Raw genomic sequence first — 18340 nt, 5'->3', positions numbered from 1 at the left:
AATATAAATTGTTGTTCTGTTGCTGCGGATGTAAATCATCAGCATGTGAAACTCATCTGTGGCTGATTACATCTGCGATCACCTGAGGGGAGTGCTTTCCACATTGAGTGATGTTTAATTTCATTAGCTGGAGGCTTAAAAGCACAGAGGGATCAGAAGAGAGCTTAGCAGCTCAGCATATCTCATCTTCGCACTCGCAGCTCAGCCAGGACGTTTGGCCATGCAGAAAAGAATCACCTCTGGGAAAGCCATATGAATGCAGAAGCCAGGAGGGAAGTCCAGCAGACATCGCTATGTGCCTCCCCATGTGACAAAGAAAGCCAGGGGAAAGCCAGCTGCCTTTCCTCTGAAGAACTATAAATTTGTAACTAAATAAGTCTCCTTATTAAAAGCCGATCCACCTCTGGTGTGTTGCATTCTGGCAGCTTTAGCAAACTAAAACAATATCAGAGAAATTAAATATGCGTAGAACTCTGGGTAAACATGACAATGTTGCCCTGAGCTCACATTCTTTAAAAAATAAATTGTTTCTCCATTGTATTTCCACAATTTAAATTATATTTCATTGAAAAGCTACTTCATATTAAAACTAAGATTCATTCACTTTATGAGATTTTTCCTTGAATCCAGGGAAATTTTCTGATGAATAAGTTGGGAAATAAGACAAACTTTTACATAACACATATGCAGTATTGCTTTATTTTCTTTTCCTTTTCCCTTACCAGTAGAAGAATGCTGGAAAAAAGCTTGCTATTTAATGGCAGTAATCACAAAATGCCTTTTTTAAGCTATGGTGTCACACACAAAAATGTTATATAGTTTGGAAATTCATCTATCAGCTATGAAAATGTAAGATTTTGCCTTTTATACAAACATTGAGACACCATTACTCATAGGATATAAAAGTGGAAAACGTATACATTTTGGAAAGGTGGTGTCATAGTCAGGTTCATTTGTCAACTTGGCAAAGTGGTGGTACCTGTTTGTCTGGTTGGGCAAGTGCTGGCCTGTCTGTTGTGATGAGGACATTTCATAGAATTAAATCATGACCATGTCAGCTACATCCACAGCTGATTCATTTGTAATCAGCCAAGGGGAGTGTCTTCTGCAATGAGTGATGCTGAATCTAATCACTGGAAGCCTTTTAAGGAGGATTCAGAAGAGACAGGCTCTCTTCCTGCTTCAGCCAGTGAGCCTCTCCTGTGGAGTTCATCCAGACCGTCCATCGGAATTGTCAGCTTCACAGCCTGCCCTGTGGATTTTGAACTCTGTGTTCCCACAGTTACATGAGACGATTTTATAAATTTTATATTTGCAAGTGTTTCCTGTTGATTCTGTTTCTCTAGAGAACCCTAACTAATACAACTTGGTACCAGGAGTGGTTCTTAAGAAACAGAATCTTAAAAATGGGTTTTTATGAATGGTTTTCTACTCTGACTGGACTCAAAGGCACTAAGGACTCTGATTCCCATAATCAGAATGGCACTCCCAATCCATGGAGTGAGTTGGCAAAAGAGATAGTCAAAATATCACCATTCGATTCTCCTAATGCTTCACTTGTACAAAGGCTCTAGGAGATAATGTATTTGACACCTTGATGGAGTTTTGTGGAGATAAGAGGTATAGAGATGTTGACTGGTTATAGTTAGATACACTGGATACATTAAGGAGTGAAACGGTTGGGCTTCAAATGAGATGCTTAAGCACCGTCTGACAGATGTAGAAGTTTCTATGAGTATCCTGAAGGAAAATCTTATTTCCTGTAGCTGTAGACTTGAGAGCTCTGAAAATCAGACTCAGAATCCTATTGTTAGAGTAGCAACTTTACACTGTAAACTGAAATCTCAATGTTGCATAGTGTTTGCCATTAAAGTGAGGGCATTGATTGGAAAGAAGTGGGACCCTGAAAAATGCGATGGTGACATATGGATTGATAGTGATGTCACGGGGTGAGGTTGAAATCCTAGGACAAGCTGAGTCTTCTCTAGATAACCCTGTAATAGTCTGCCCTGAGGACATAGCTGCCCCACCTCCAGCCTGCCTTGAGGAGTTGGTTACCCAACCTCCACCTGAAGGGATTAGCCCTAGAGTGATTAATCTTGTTTCACTAGATGAAACTGCAAATGAATGCCTTGAAGCAAATAGCTTGGAAGACATTTCTAATTCTTTTCATGACCCACCCCCACCATCCCTCATTTCTTCCAGACCTTTAACTAGACTAAAGTCCCAACAGGCCCCTAAAGGTGAGGTACAAAGTATCATACATGAGGAAGTACATTATACTCCAAAAAAACTGTGTGAGTTTTCCAATTTATATAGATAGAAATCATGGGAATATGTGTGGCAATGGATTTTAAGGGTGTGGGATAATGGTGGGAGGAATATAAGGCTGGATCAGGCTGAATTTATTGATATGGGCTTATTAAGCAGAGATTCTGCATTCGGTGTTAGAGCTTGAGGGGTTAGAAAAGGCATTAACAGTTTGTTTGGATGGTTGGTTGAAACATGGATCAAAAGGTGGCTGACATTACCTGAGGTTGCAATGCCAGAACTGCCTGGTATAATGTAGATGAGGGGATCCAGAGGCTTAGAGAGATTGGAATGTTAGAGATTTATCATACAAAGCCTGCTCTTACACCCAATGAATGTCTGGAGGATGCACCTTTTACCAGAACAATGAGAAATAAATTTGTGAGACTAGTGCCATCATCCCTGAAGAGCTCTGTAGTTACACTTCTCTGCGGGTCAGATATTACCATGGGAACTGCTGTCACTGAGCTGGAATCCTTAAACACAATGGGGATCATTGGATCCCAAGTTGGCAGAAGCCAGGTGGCAGCACTTAATCACCAAAGATGGGGTGGACGTGGCTTTCATAATCTACAGCAAACTCAAAGCGGGAGTCAGAATAATATAACTCACAGAGATTTGTGGCATTGGCTAGTAAATCATGGGATACCTAGAAATACAATAGAAGGGCAGTCTACTAAATTCTTGTTTGAGCTGTATAAACAAAAGAGTTCTAGGTCAAATGAACAGACGTCTAACCTGAATTACAAAAACACAGAGTCATAGCCCCCTTAATCAATTTCCAGACTTGAAACAGTTTACAGACCCAGAGCCCCTTGAATGAAGGGGAGGCCAGGTCCCTTTGGGGGAGAGACCTGTTACACTGCCACAAATTTATGCTGTTAATCTTTCTCCAAGCCTTCCCCAAGAAGACTGCTGGCCTTTTACCAGGATAACCGTGCATTGGGGAAAAGGAAAGGATCAGATATTTCAGGGATTCTTAGACACTGGTTCAGAAGTGACATTAATTCAGGGGACACAAAACATTACTCTGGTCCACCAGTCAGAGTGGGGCCTTATGGAGGCCAGGTGATCAATGGAGTTTTAGCTTAGATCTGTCTCATAGTGCATCCAGTGGGCCTCCAGACCCATTCCGTAGTTATTTCCCAGTTCCATAATGTATAATTGGAATAGACATACTGAGCAACTGGCAGAATCCTCACACTGGCTCTCTAACTCATGCAGTGAGGGCTATGATGGTGGGAAAGGCCAAGTGGAAGCCACTAGAACTGCCCCTACCTAGCAAAACAGTAAATCAGAAGCAATACCGTATTCCTGGAGGGATTGCAGAGATTACTGCCACTCCTAAGGACTTGAAGGATGCAGCGGTGATGATTCTCACATCCCCATTCAACTCTCCTATTTGGCCTGTGCAGAAAACAGATGGGTCTTGGAGGATGACAGTGGATTATCATAAGCTCAATCAGGTAGTAACTCCAGTTGCAGCTGCTGTTCCAGATGTGGTATTATTGCTTGAACAAATCAGTACATCCCCTGGCACCTGATATACAGCTATTGATCTGGCAAATGCTTTTTTCTCAATAGCTGTTAGTAAGGACCTCCAGAAACAGTTTGCTTTCAGCCGGCAAGGTCAGCAATATACTTTCACTGTCCTACCTCAGGGGTATATCAACTCTCCAGTCCTATGTCATAATCTTGTCCACAGGGAACTTGATCATTTCTGCCTCCCACAAGACATCACACTGGTTCATTATATTGATGATATCATGTTGTTTGGACCTAGTGAGTAAGAACTAGCAACTACTCTAGACTTACTGGTAAGGCAGTTGCATGTCAGAGGATGGGAGATAAATCCAACAAAAATACAGGGGCCTTCCACCTCAGTGAAATTTCTAGGTGTCCAGTACTGTGAGGCATGTTGAGATATCCCTTCTAAGGTGAAGGATAAGTTGCTGCATCTGGCCCCTCCTATGACCAAAAAAGAGGCACAATGCCTAGTAGGTCTCTTTGGATTTTGGCAACAACATATTCCTCATTTGGATGTGCTACTCTGGCCCATTTATTGAATGACCAGAAAAGCTGCTAATTTTTTTTATTTATTAATTTAAAAAAATGAACAACAAACAAAAATATTAACATATCATTCCATTCTACTTATATAATCAGTAATTCTTAATATCATCACATAGTTGCATATTCATCATTTCTTAAAACATTTGCTTCAATTTAGAAAAAGAAATAAAAAGACAACAGAAAAAGAAATAAAATGATAACAGAAAAAGAAGATTATACATACCATACCCCTTACCCTTCGCTTTCATTTATCACTAGCATTTCAAACTAAATTTGTTTTAACATTTGTTCCCCCTATTATTTATTTTTATTCCATATGTTCTACTCGTCTGTTGATATGGTAGATAAAAGGAGCATCAGACACAAGGTTTTCACATTCACAGAGTCACATTGTGAAAGCTATATCATTGTTCAATCATCATTAAGTTACATGGCTACTGGAACACAGCTCTACATTTTTAGGCAGTTCCCTCCAGCCTCTCCACTACATCTTGAACAACAAGGTGATATCTACTTAATGCGTAAGAATAACCTCTAGGATAACCTCTCGACTCTGTTTGGAATCTCTCAGCCATTGACAGTCTCATTTCCGTCTTCCCCCTTTTAGTCGAGAAGTTTCTCTCAATCCCTTGATGTTAATTCTCAGTTCATTCTCGGGTTTTTCGCAATCCCTTGATGCTGAGTCTCAGCTCATTCCAGGATCTCTGTCCCACATTGCCAGGAAGGTCCACACCCCTGGGAGTTATGTCCCACACAGAGAGGGGGATGGTGGTGAGACTGCTCGTCATCGTGTTGGCTGGAGAGAGAGGCCACATCTGAGCAACAAAACAGGCTCTCTTGGGGGTGACTCTTAGGCCTAGATTTTAAGTAGACTTGACCTATCCTTTGTGGGATTAAGTTTCATATGAACAAACCCCAAGACTGGGGGCTCAGCCTATAGTTTTGGTTGTCCACTCTACTTGTGAGAGTATCAAGAATTCAACTTGTATTTCTCCCCATTCTCACCATTCCCTGAAGGGGGCTTTGCAAATACTTTTCCACTCACTGATCGAATCACTCTGGGATTCATCGGGGCATCACTCTGGACAAACCAACAAAATCTCATGTCCTACCTGAGACTCTAAGTACTTATGGCATTCAATCAAACTATCTATATAAGTTATATTAAGAAATGCACTAGTCAAAATATAAAAAGCTGCTAATTTTGAGTGGGGACCTGAACAGGAGGAGACTCTGTGACAGGTCCAGGCTGCTGTACAAGCTGCTCTTCCACTTGGGCCGAATGATCCAGCAGATCCAATGGTGCTGGAAGTGCCAGTGGCAAATAGAGATGCTGTCTGGAGACTTTGGCAGGCCCCTATAGAAGAGCCACAATGTAGACCATTAGGATTTTGGAGCAAAGCCTTACCATCTGCTGTAGATAACTACTTTCCTTTTGAGAAACAGCTTTTGGCCTGCTACTGGGCCTTAGTAGAAACTAAACACTTAACCATGGGCCACCAAGTTACCATGAGACCAGAATTGCCTATCATGAGCTGGATGTTGTCTGACCCAACAAGCCATAAAGTTGGGAATGTGCATCAGCACTCTATTTTAAAATTGAAATGGTGTATATGAGATAAAGCCAGAACAGTTCCTGAAGGCACAAGTAAGTTACATGAGGAAGTGGTCCAAATGCCCATGGTCTCCACTCCTGCCACATTACCTTTTTCCAGACCAGAGCTATGGCCTCTTGGGGAGTGCCTTACATTGAACTGACTGAGGAAGAGAAAACTCAGACCTGGTTTACAGATGGTACTGCATGATATGCAGGTACCACCTGAAAGTGGACAGCTGCAGTACTCCAACCCCTTTCTGCGGTGTCTTTGAAGGACAGTGGTGAGGGGAAATCCTCCCAGTGGGCAGAACTTCGAGCAGAGCACCGGGCTGTTCATTTTGCTTGGAAGGAGAACTGGCCAGAGGTGCATTTATATACTGGTTTGTGGGCTGTTGCTAATGGTTTGGCTGGATGGTCAGGGACTTGGAAAGATCATAATTGGAAAATTGGTGACAAAGAGGTCTGGGGAAGAAGTATGTGGATAGACCTTTCTGAGTGGGCTAAAAACATGAACATATTTGTGTCCCAAGTGAATGCACACCAGAGGGTGACTTCAGCAGATGAAGGTTTTAATAATCAAGTGGATAAGATGACCCATTCTGTGGATACCAGTCAGCCTCTTTCCCCAGAAACTCCTGTCATTGCCCAATGGGCTCATGAACAAAGTGGTCATGGGCCAGCTAAATGCAAAACAGGCTTTTCTAGATTGACCGCATCATGAGTCCTGGGGTGGAATAACCTAACAGGAAAGAAAGAGGAAGCAGAAAAGCCTCATGGAATAAAGGACGGGGGTACTGAGCTGTTGTAAGGCAGCATTGGTCACAGAACTGAGAAGTGAAAGGAAAAGGGGGCACTGAGTGAGGAAGAGAATTTAGACAAATTATAGGAACTAAGGAGAAAAAATTCTGCAAAAATAAAACAAAACAAACATAACAGATCAAGATTTCTGGAGAAGGGCGGGCCACAGTGGCTCAGCGGCAAGAATGCTTGCCTGCCATACCAGAGGACCTGGGTTCGATTCCTGGTGCCTGTCCATGTAAAAACAAAACAAAACAAAACAAAACATTTCTGGAGAAGAAACAGAGGAAAAGAAGCTTTTTCCTGAAGGCAAAACAACTGCACAAAAAATACTATCTTAAAATTGTACCGTGTATCCAGGAAAAGAAATGGATGAACAAGACCTGAGAAAATCTGAAAAGTAAAACACAGCATACCCTAAAGGTCCAGAATAAGTTGAACCAAGAATCAACGAGGAGACAATGCAAAGCTGAACAACATTAAAACCCTAGGCAAGAAGGGAGAAACTGATCTTCAGATTCCATCAAAATAATCAGATGCCAAGACATCAGTAAAAAGTCACAAGCCATACTAAGAAACAGGATGATATGGCTCAGTCAAGGAAACAAATGGAAACTTCAGAGGAGATAAAGAATTCAGAACAACTAGTCAAAGAAGTTCAAAAAAATCTCCTAAATCAATTCAAAGAGATGAAGGAAAATGTGAATATAGCACTAAAGCATATTAAGAAGGCAATGTGTGAACATGAAGAATTTGAAAGGTTAAAAAGAAATATATAACAAATTATGGAGATGGAAGTCACAGTAATGGAGATTAAAAACACACTAGAGATACAGAGAAGTTAGGGTTTAACAAGTGAGTATGACTGCTGAATCATTATATTGATATTTCTTTTAGTCTCTGGTATCTTAGAGCAGCTAGAAGTAAAAACCTAAAATTGTGGAATTGTAACCCATACCAAACTCTGAAATCTCTTCTTCAACTAATTGTTGCAATATGCTTTGAAATCTAGGGCTTTTTTTGTATATATGTTATTTTTCACAAAAAAAAAAAAGAAAAGAAAAGTCAATTGTGATGATAAATGATATGGTGATATTGTGAACCATTGATTGTACACTTTGTATAACTACATGGCATTTTAGTTTGAAAGCTGCTGGAATGCAATATTCCAGAAATGAAAGAGCTTTTAAGAAGGAGAATTTATTAAGCTGCAAGTTAACACTACTAAGGCCATGTAAATGTTAAAATTAAGGCAAGGCTATAAAAATTTCCAAGTTAAGGGATCCAGGGAAAGATACCTTGGTTCAAGAAGGCTGATGATGTTTGGGATTTCTCTCTGGGCTGGACAGGAACATGGTGACATCTAATAGCTTTCTCTCCAGGTTTCGTCAATGGCTTCCCCAGGGCTCTGCCCATTCTGTTGGTTCTGTCAGTTTTGGTGGCTCTAAAGCTTTTTCCAAAATGATTCCCTCTTAAAGGGCTCTGGTGGGTAATCCCACCTTGAAAGGGTGGAGATACATCCCCATGGAAACCATCTAATCAAATGTTACTATACCACCCACAGTTGGGTGGGTCATATCTCCATGGAAACAATCAAAATGATTCCACCTAGCAATACTGAATGAAGATTAAGAGACATGGCTTTTCTGGGATATACAACAGATTCAAACCAGCACACATATATACATATGCATGTGAATATATAATATAGATCAATAAAAAATAAATAATTAAAAAAAGATCAAAGAAGAAGGTGGAGTTATAAAAGAGAAGACAGGATTTAACAAATGAGTATGACTCCTGAATCATTATTTTGATATTTCTTTTAGTCTCCAGTGTCTTGGAAAAGCCTGAATGTGCTGGTTTGAAAGGATGTATGGACCCTAGAAAAACCAGGTTTTAATCAAAATCCCATTTCATAAAGGTAGAGTAATCCCTATTCAACACTGCATGTTTGAAACGGTATCAGATCATCTCTCTGGAGATGTGATTTAATCAAGAGTGGTTGTTAAATTGGATTAGATGATGACATGTCTCCACCCATTCGGGTGGGTCTTGATAAGTTTCTGGAACCCTATAAAAGAGGAAACATTTTGGAGAATGAAAGAGATTCAGAGAGAGCAGAGCAGAATGACATAGCTATGAGAAACAGAGTCCACCAGCCAGTGACCTTTGGAGATGAAGAAGGAAAATGCCTCCCAGGGAGCCAGGAGAAGAAACTAGCAGATGATGCCATGTTTGCCATATGCCCTTTCAGATGAGAGAGGAACCCTGACTCTGTTCACCATGTGCCTTTCTAGATAAAAGAGAAACTCTGTGTTCGTCATGTGCCCTTCCACTTGAGAGAGAAACCCTGATCTTCATCAGCCTTCTTGAACGAAGATATCTTTCCTGGATGCCTTAGATTGGACATTTCTACAGACTTGTTTTAATTGGGACATTTTCTTGGCCTTGGAACTATAAACTAGCATCTGATTACATTTCCCTATTTAAAAGCCATTCTGTTTCTGGTATATTGCATTCTGGCAGCTAGCAAACTGGAACATAGAAGGAAAATCCTAAAATTGTGGAACTGTAGCCCATACCAAACTATGAAATCTGTTCTATAGCTTATTGATGTGGTGTGCTTTGAAATTCATTGCTTTCTTGAAAATATGTTATTTTTCACAAAATAAAAATAAAAAAAATTTTTTTTTTCTAGAGGCATGCAACAGCGTATTTGAAAGGCAGAAGAAAGTATCAGTGAACTGGAAGACAGGACAATAAACAATCATACAATCAGAGAACAGATAGAGAAAAGAATAGAAAAAATTGAGCAGTGTGATTTGTATGACATCATGAAATATACAAACATATGTGCCATGGTTGTCACAGAAAGAGAAGAGAAGGAAAAAGAGGAAGAAAGACTATTTGAGGAAATAATGACTGAAAAGTTCCCAACTCTTATGAGAGACATAAATATAAAAGTACAAGAAGAATAATGTACTCTGAACAGAATAAACTCTAATAGACCCACTCTCTGAGACATAAAAATCAGAATGTCAAGTGCCAAAAATAAAGAGATAATTCTGAAAACAAGAAAGAGAAACACAGTTTATCACATACAAGCATTCTCAATAAGACTAAGTGCCAATTTCTCATCAGAAACCATACAGGCACAGAGGCAGTGGTATGATATATTTACGATACAGACAGAGAAAAACTTCCAGCCCCAAATTCTTTATCTGGCAAAACTACCTTTCAAAAATGAGGGAGAGTTTAAAATATCCACAGATAAACAGAAACCAAGAGAATTCATTACCAAAAGACTCGCCCTACAAAAATTATTAAAAGGAGTTCTGCAGGAGGAAAGAAAAAGACAGTAGAGAATGACTTGGAGTAGTGTGAAGAAATGAAGATCTTCAGTAAAGGTAACTAAATCGTACTGTATTCTCAATATACAACTCTACTGTATAGTTCCTATGAGTCAGAATACAAATGAACAAGGAAAAGGCATATTTCCTGAAAAAGGACTTGTAAAGTATAAAATGGTAATGTGGGACAAAAACAACATAAAGAGGGGTAACAGAGGGATTGGGGAATAGAAAACTGTATGCTATTGAAGCTAAATCAGTATCTTTTCAAATTAGTAGCTTAAGATAAGGTTGTACCTCAGCAGAACCATAAAGAAAGTATTTTAAAAATATACAGAAGCAAAAAATGAGAAAGGAATCAGTTAAAGGTATCACAAAAGATCAACTATATAGAAAAAGAGTTTGCAATAAAGGAAAAGAGAGACAGAAAAAGAGATATGACACATAAAAACCAAAGAACAAAATGGGTAAAGTAGGTACTGCTTATTCAGTAATAACACTGAATGTTAGTGGATTGACTCCTTTCCCCCATTAAAATATATAAATTAGCTGAATGGATAAAAATGCATGAGCCAACTACATGTTGTTTATAAGAGACTCGCCTTTGACCCAAAGACACAATCAATTAAAAGTGATTTTTCTGTAACCAAAAAAAGCTGGGGTAGCTATACTAGTATCAGACAAAATAGACTTTAAGTTGAAAGCTGTTATAAGAGACAAAGGAGAAAATTATGTATATTAACAAAAAGGGTCAATCCACCAAAAGAAATAACAATCATGACTATTTATGCACCTAACCATGGTGTCCCAAATTATATGAGACAACACTGGCAAAGCTGAAGGACAACCAGCCACCTCTACGATAACACATGGAGACTTCCACACACCACTCTCATCAATAGGTAGACCATCTAGACAGAAGATCAAAAAGGGAAGGGAGAACTTGAATAATATGATTAATGAACTAGACAGCTGACACATACAGAACGTTACGCCCCCAAATGACAGGATATCATTCTTCTCAAGTGCACATGGATCGTTATCCAGGATAGATCAAATGTTGGGTCACAAAACAAGCCTCAAAAAATTTAAAAAGATTCAAGTTGTACAAAGCATTTTCTGTGACCATAACGAAGTGAAGCTGCAAGCCAGAACAGGTAGAGAACTGAAAAATCCACAAATACATGGAAGTTAAATAACATACTTTAATAATTAGTGGACAAAAGTATAAATTGCAAGGGAAATCAGTAAATATCTTGAGATGAATGAAAATGAAAACAAAAAAAGATCAAAACTTAAGAGATGCAGCAAAGGCAGTGCTGAGAGAAATTTATAGCTCAAAATGCATACTTTACAAAAGAAGAAAGAGCTAAAATCAAAGACCTAGCTGCATACCTGGAGGAACTAGAAAGATTATAGCAAATGAAACCAAAATCAAGCAAAAGGAAAGAAATGACAAAGATTAGGGCAGAAATAAATGAAATATAAGGCATTTGATAAAATCCAGCATCCTTTCTTGATAAAAACACTAAGAAAAAAAATAATAGAAGGAATCTCCCTCAATATGATAAAAAGCATATATGTAAAACCCTCAGCTAGCATCCTACTCAATAGTGAAAGACTAAAAGCTTTCTTTCTAAGATCTGGCACAAGACAAGGATGTCCACTGTCACCACTGTTATTCAACATTGTGCTGTAAGTTCTAGCCAGAGAAATTAGGAAAGAGAAAGAAATAAAAGGCATCCCAATTGGAGAGGAAGAAGTAAAACTCTCACTGTTTGCAGATGACATAATCCTATTTATAGAAAATCCTGAAAAATCTACAATAGAGCTATTAGAGCTAATAAACAAATTCAGCAAGGTGACAGGGTACAAAATCAACATGCAAAAACCAGTAGTGTCTCTGTACACTAGTAATGAACCATTGGAAGAAGGTATCAAGAAAAAAATTCCATTAACAATAGCAATTACAAGAATAAAAGGTTTACCCAAGGATGTAAAGGACTTATACATGGAAAAGTACAAAACTGTGCCAAAAGAAATCAAAGAAGATCTAAATAAATGGAAGGACATTCCATGCTCATGGATTGGAAGGCTAAATATTGTTAAGATATCAATTCTGCTCAAAATGATTTAAAGTTTCAACATAATCCCAATCAAAATTCCAACAGACTATTATAAATAAATGGAAAAGCCAATTATCAAATTTGTTTGAAAAGATAAGGGGCAGAGAATAGCCAAAAATATCTTGAAAAAGTAGAATGAAGTTGGAGAATTCACACTTTCTGACTTTAAAATTTCTTTCAAAGATACAGTGGTCAAAACAGCATGGTACTGGCACAAGGATAGACATATAGACCAATGGAACTAAACTGAGAGGCAGAAATAACACCTTCAAATCGATGGTTAATTTATTTTTGACAAGGTTGCCAAGTTCACTCATTTGGGAAAGAATAGTTTCTTCAACAAATGATGCTGAAATATTCATATGCAAAAGAATGAAGGAGGATCTCTACTCACACCATATTAAAAAACTAACTCAAAATGGATCAAAGACTTAAATTTTAGTACCAGGACTATAAAGTTGCTAGACGTAAATGTAGGGAAGTATCTTTGGGATCTTCTTATTGGGCTATGGTTTGTTCGATTTCACACCCAAAGCACACACTACAAAAGAAAAATTAGATAAAGGGGACCTCATCAAAATTCAAAACTTTTGTGCATCAAAGAACTTCATCACAAATATGAAAATCAACCTATTCCATGGGAGAAAATATTTGGAAACCACATATCTGGTAAGAGTTTAATATCCAGAATATGTATAGAAACCCTGCAACTCAACAATAAAAAGACAAACCAATTTAAAAATGGACAAAAGACTTGAACAGACATTTCTCCAAAGAGAATATAAAAATGGCTAAAAAGCATATAAATAGATGCTCAACATTGCTAGCTATTAGGGAAATGCAAATCAAAGTTCAAACCCACTAGAATGGCTATTAAAAAACCAAGAAAATTACAAGTGTTAGAGAGGATGCAGAGAAATAGGAACACTCATTCATTGCTAGTGAGAAGGTAAAATGGCAGCCACCATGGACGGTTTGGCAGTTCCTCAGAAGACAGTATAGAATTACCACAGGACCTGACAGTCCCTCTACTAGCCAGGTATATATCCAAGCGAATTGAACGCAAGGACTAGAAAAAATATTTGCACACTGATGTTCATAGTGGCATTATTCACAATTGCCAAAAGGTGGAAGCAACACCCCCTCCCAAATTAGGAATTACTTTATTATAAAATGCTCTTAGAAGTTTTAATTGTGTTTATTTTTTTAAAACAAACTGCAATGTTAGACTTGTGTGCATGGAAGTAATTAAGGTACATTATTATTGCAATTTAAAAGTTGTATGGGGGTGGTGCAGGGGTAGTTCAGTTGTAGAATTCTCGTCTGCCATATGGGGGATCCAGGTTTGATTCCCAACAAATGCTGCTGCAATAACGGGATCACACATGGAAAAATAGTGAAATGTGACCCCTGCTACACAACATACAAAAAAAAAGCTGTATATGATAAGATATACTTTGCTTCTACTGTATGTTTTTACTGAATGATCTATTTCTTGTCCTAAAGCAAGCATGAATAAAAATTAGGTTAAATGTAGTATGGGACATTGTGGTCTCTTAGAAATTTGTTTAATCTATTTCATTTTACTGAATACTGTCTGTATCTTTGGTTATCCTGTTTAAATAAAAAGGACAAATAAAACATGGCCAGCAAATATGGGTCATGTTTCACTTCTGAGATAAAGAGGAAAAAATAAACTGATGACTGGATGAAAAAAGGGTATGTATATACAATGGAATATTATTAATCATTGAAAAGAAATGAAGTTCTGGTTCATGTGACAACATAGATGAACCTTGTGGGCATTATGTTGAGTGAAATGAATCAGACACAAAAAGAAAAATATTTTAGATCTCATGGATAAGAAAAAATTAGAATAAGCAAACTCACATAGTTAAAATCTAATATATGGGGTGAGGGTAAGGAATGGGGAGTTAATGCTTAATTCATACAAAATTTCTATTTGGATCGATTATTAAGTTTTGGCAATGAGTGGTGATAATGGTAGCACAACATTATAATTAACAGCACTGAATTATATATGTAAATGCCATTAAAAGGGGGAAATTTGTAGTTGTGTATAAGTTACTAGAATAAAAATCAAAAGATAAAACATAGGACAGCACAACACAGTGAACCCTTGTAAACGATGAACTACAGTTAATTGTGCAATTATAGAAATGTTCTTTCATGAATTATGACAAATATACCACACTGATATTAATAATAAGGTGGTATTCTGGAAAAAAATTCACCCTAATGTAAAGTATGGACTTCAAGTAAATGCTACAATTATAATATTCTTTCATCATTTGTTACAAATGCAAAGTGTTAATAGGATGGGTATATGGGATTGTTGTATTTTTTACATTATTTTTCTGTAAACCTATATTTCCTCTAATTAAAATATAAATGATATATAATTTTCATTATTCTTTCTCTTCTCTCATGAGGTTCTTTGAACAAAGGAAGCAACTTCAAAATGTTGGCAGGATCCCAGGACTCATGGTTAGGTGGCCAAGCCATGGCACAATCTTGTGATTTAGTTTGTACAAGTTTGTGGCTCTAAATTAGAGGCTGCAGCAGAGGCAACCACAGAGAACATAAGAATGCTTGCATGAAGTCTTTCTGTGCTTTTTTGGTGTTTTAAAACTTCTCCACAGTTAATAAATAAATTCATGAAGTCAGAAAGAACAGGGAGTCTCAGTGTGAAGTAGCTGAGCCAAGATTCAACTCTTTTGGGTCTAGTCAGAACCTCAATTAAACTTCAGGAGCCTTAGCAGAAGCAGCCTTCTAGAAGGTCATTTTCTATTACTGACAATAGATAGGAGTCCGAATATTGAAGATTCAGCAGATACTGTATTTGGTATAGTGCTAATTTACTGCAACTATATGATCTGATCTCATCAAGAAACTTGAATTTGTCACTGGGCTGATTCAGATAAGTTAATTCCCTTCAGCAAGGCAAAGGAGGAAGTCATTTATGTAAGCAGAGATTCATTTTAGACTGACTCAGTTCTCTGCATTGAAGGCTAAGGGCTTCAAGGACATAGTTTCTACTGAATTCACCATGCTGAATCAGATGCTAATGAAAATGTGGCTGGCACATAGTAGGAACTCAAGTCATCTTTGTAGAGATTATATTCTGATATTGCATCATCTTTTATCTGCTTCCAATTTTTTAGGGGGTAAGAATGTAATCTGTGAATTTAGCAAGATGTTCATTGTTTCTCTAGCTAATTACATACTTATTTTACAATTTTATAGCTTGTGAATTGAAGAGAGGAAGTTAAAGGAGATGAAACACCAACCTGCTGATTTATTATTTGCTAGCAATTTGGATTAATGATTTAGTGGGAATTGAGTTTGAAACAGTTGTTTTAAAAATGTCTTGGATTTATTGGGGCATTTTATTTTTGTAACCCCTGCTTTACAAGTGTCTTGGATAACAGAAAATATATTTTCTTTGTGATACTCTATTCCCTTAATTATCTGAAACTGTTCATGATCTATGCCATTTTCATTTGCTGGCATTTATTTTTTCCAGAGCATTTGTTTACTTTTTTCCATTTCTTTTTCTGAACATTTATAATTTAATTTTATTTTGCTTTTCATAAGGCTAGCTATAAAAATTAAGGCAATGACTGCATGACCAAAAAGAAATTATGCAAAAAGAAAGTGTACTTTTAAAAATTCAGGATTGAAATGTCTACTTTTATATCCCTAAAACATCTTTAAGTTCTTAATACATAGTTATTAAATGAATGCATATCTAAATATGTATTCTGAATACATATAAATTTCTAAATTAGCAAGTGCTGCCATGAGAATAGCATTTTATTAGGGAAGTAACTAAAGGAGTCCCTTCATAATTGACTGTGCCTAGAGAAGAATTCATTTTTTAAAGATTTTGGTCCTATGAAGAGTGATATTATTTTATTGGGAGCAGTCCTCGCATTCACAGTTGAAGAAAAATTTACATCTAATTCAAAGGCAAGACTATAGTCACCCAGTGAAAGGAACTCTGTTTTCCTCATAAATAATGAACATGGCCACAAATACTTAGCTGTTCAAATGCCAAGTGCTATTCTGATGTAAATATGAATATAAGATGGTACCTGACATCATTCAAAGAATACCACAGAGATTTCCTAAATATCCTAAATGTTCCTGCTTACAACCCTAGAATCCACCACAGTCATCAAGGTTTACATTAAGCAGGGTGCATAACAATGACAAAATCAGAAGAAGAAAATATTTCTGAAGTTTAAGCACCAATATTTTATCATTTTAATTTAAGGAAATGTGGTAGTTAGATTCAGTTGTCAGCTTGGCCAGGTGAAGGTACTTAGTTCTGTTGCTGTGAACATGAGCCAATGGTAGGTGAACCTCATCTGTTGTTCATTACATCTGCAGTGGGCTAAGAGGCGTGCCTGCTGTAATGAATGTTGTTTGATTTAATTGGCTTGTGTTTAAATGAGAGACCTCAATGTAGCACAGCCCAAGCAGCTCAGCATATCTCATCTCAGCCCAGGCCTTTGGAGATGCAGAAAGAAATCACCCCGGGGAAAGTTGTTGGAACCCAGAGGTCTGGGGAAAAGGCCAGCAGAGATCGTCCTGTGCCTTCCCACATAAGAAAGAACCTCATTGGAAAGTTAGCTGCCTTTCCTCTGAAGAGCTAATGAAATAAATCCCCTTTTATTAAAAGCTGATTCATCTTTGGTGTGTTGCATCCCAGCAGCTAGCAAACTACAATAGGAAATAAAGAATATTGGAAAGATCTCTGACTTATAAGGAATCACTGTGGAAACGGACTCTTAAGAAAAAAGGCCTCATAATAACCCCATCAGGTACAAAGATGTACAACAGAGTTTCAACCAATTATCATGAAGAATCCTGGTAAATCTTTAAGAACTTATCATTCCGTGACAAATGCATATTTGTCATCATTCTAGAAGTAGGGTAGAAAATGGAACCAGTGACATAGTAAAGAAAGGAAACAGCTGCAAAATACACATTAAACTGTTGGAAATTGTATGAAAGAACAGAGCATCCTGGAAAGCACCATCTTTCAGAAGCTAAAGAGTCATGGTTAACGACCACAAAGCAGCTGCCTCAGTAGTGCAAGCCATTTTCACCAAGAAAGATTATAATTGCTTCAGGGACTTGGTACTGTGTAAGGACTCCTGATTAAGGTGGAGGGAGCCTGGGACTGTGGTTCTCCTGCCCCAAAGAATCATCTTCCCAGATGGTGTTAAAAATATAGGTATATGATAGATAGATAGACAGGTAGACACATAGAGATGATAGATAATCAGCAGACATGCATTGGCTACTAATTATTCTGGGACAGGTTCATCTGGCTTCATTGTACATCAAAAAGTTGATCTGCAGATAAATGATTACTTCTTATCTTGGTTGGGCATCAGAAAGATTAGTAGTGTTTCAATAGTTCCTGAAGGTGAATAAATAGTTCCTGCCAAATATGAACTTGATTTAAGAAAAACTCTATATTTTTCTCTCTTACCTCCTAAGATAGAAATGTCATTGAGAAAAGAGCATTTGGGAAAGTGGGAATTGAACTAGTTTGCTTTCTAAAACTGTCCTCATTCATCAGACAATCCTAACTTTACTTTCTCTTGCAGTCCTGATTAAAAATCTAGTTTCTTACAAAGAAAGAAAGAAAACCAAAGGAAATAATTTTAGGAGATCACATGAGAGTTAAACTCTTTACTTATAGCAAATATATGTATAAACAGAGAAATGGAAGAACCACCTCACTTTCACTGAAGTCTATTCATAAGTTATGCCTAGCTAATCTATCTATGAAATTATGAACAGGCACATTATTGGGGAGAGTTAAGAAATTCCTCTGTGGTGGACTTCCTTGGTCTACTGACTTTCTCAGTTCTCATACTTGATGGTCAGACTGCATTTTAAACCAGCAATTCGAAATAGAACACAACTTAAAATTTAAGTACCTTTCAAAATGAGTTCTTGTACTAGACAAACACCATGGACAATATAAAGCGGAACAAAGTGATACTAGGATAAAGCTGTGAGCATAAATCAAGAAAGACTTC

The sequence above is a fragment of the Tamandua tetradactyla genome, chromosome 4 (genome assembly GCF_023851605.1).
Source record: "Tamandua tetradactyla isolate mTamTet1 chromosome 4, mTamTet1.pri, whole genome shotgun sequence".
Classification (NCBI taxonomy): domain Eukaryota; kingdom Metazoa; phylum Chordata; class Mammalia; order Pilosa; family Myrmecophagidae; genus Tamandua; species Tamandua tetradactyla.
Note: the sequence above shows the minus strand (reverse complement) of the source record.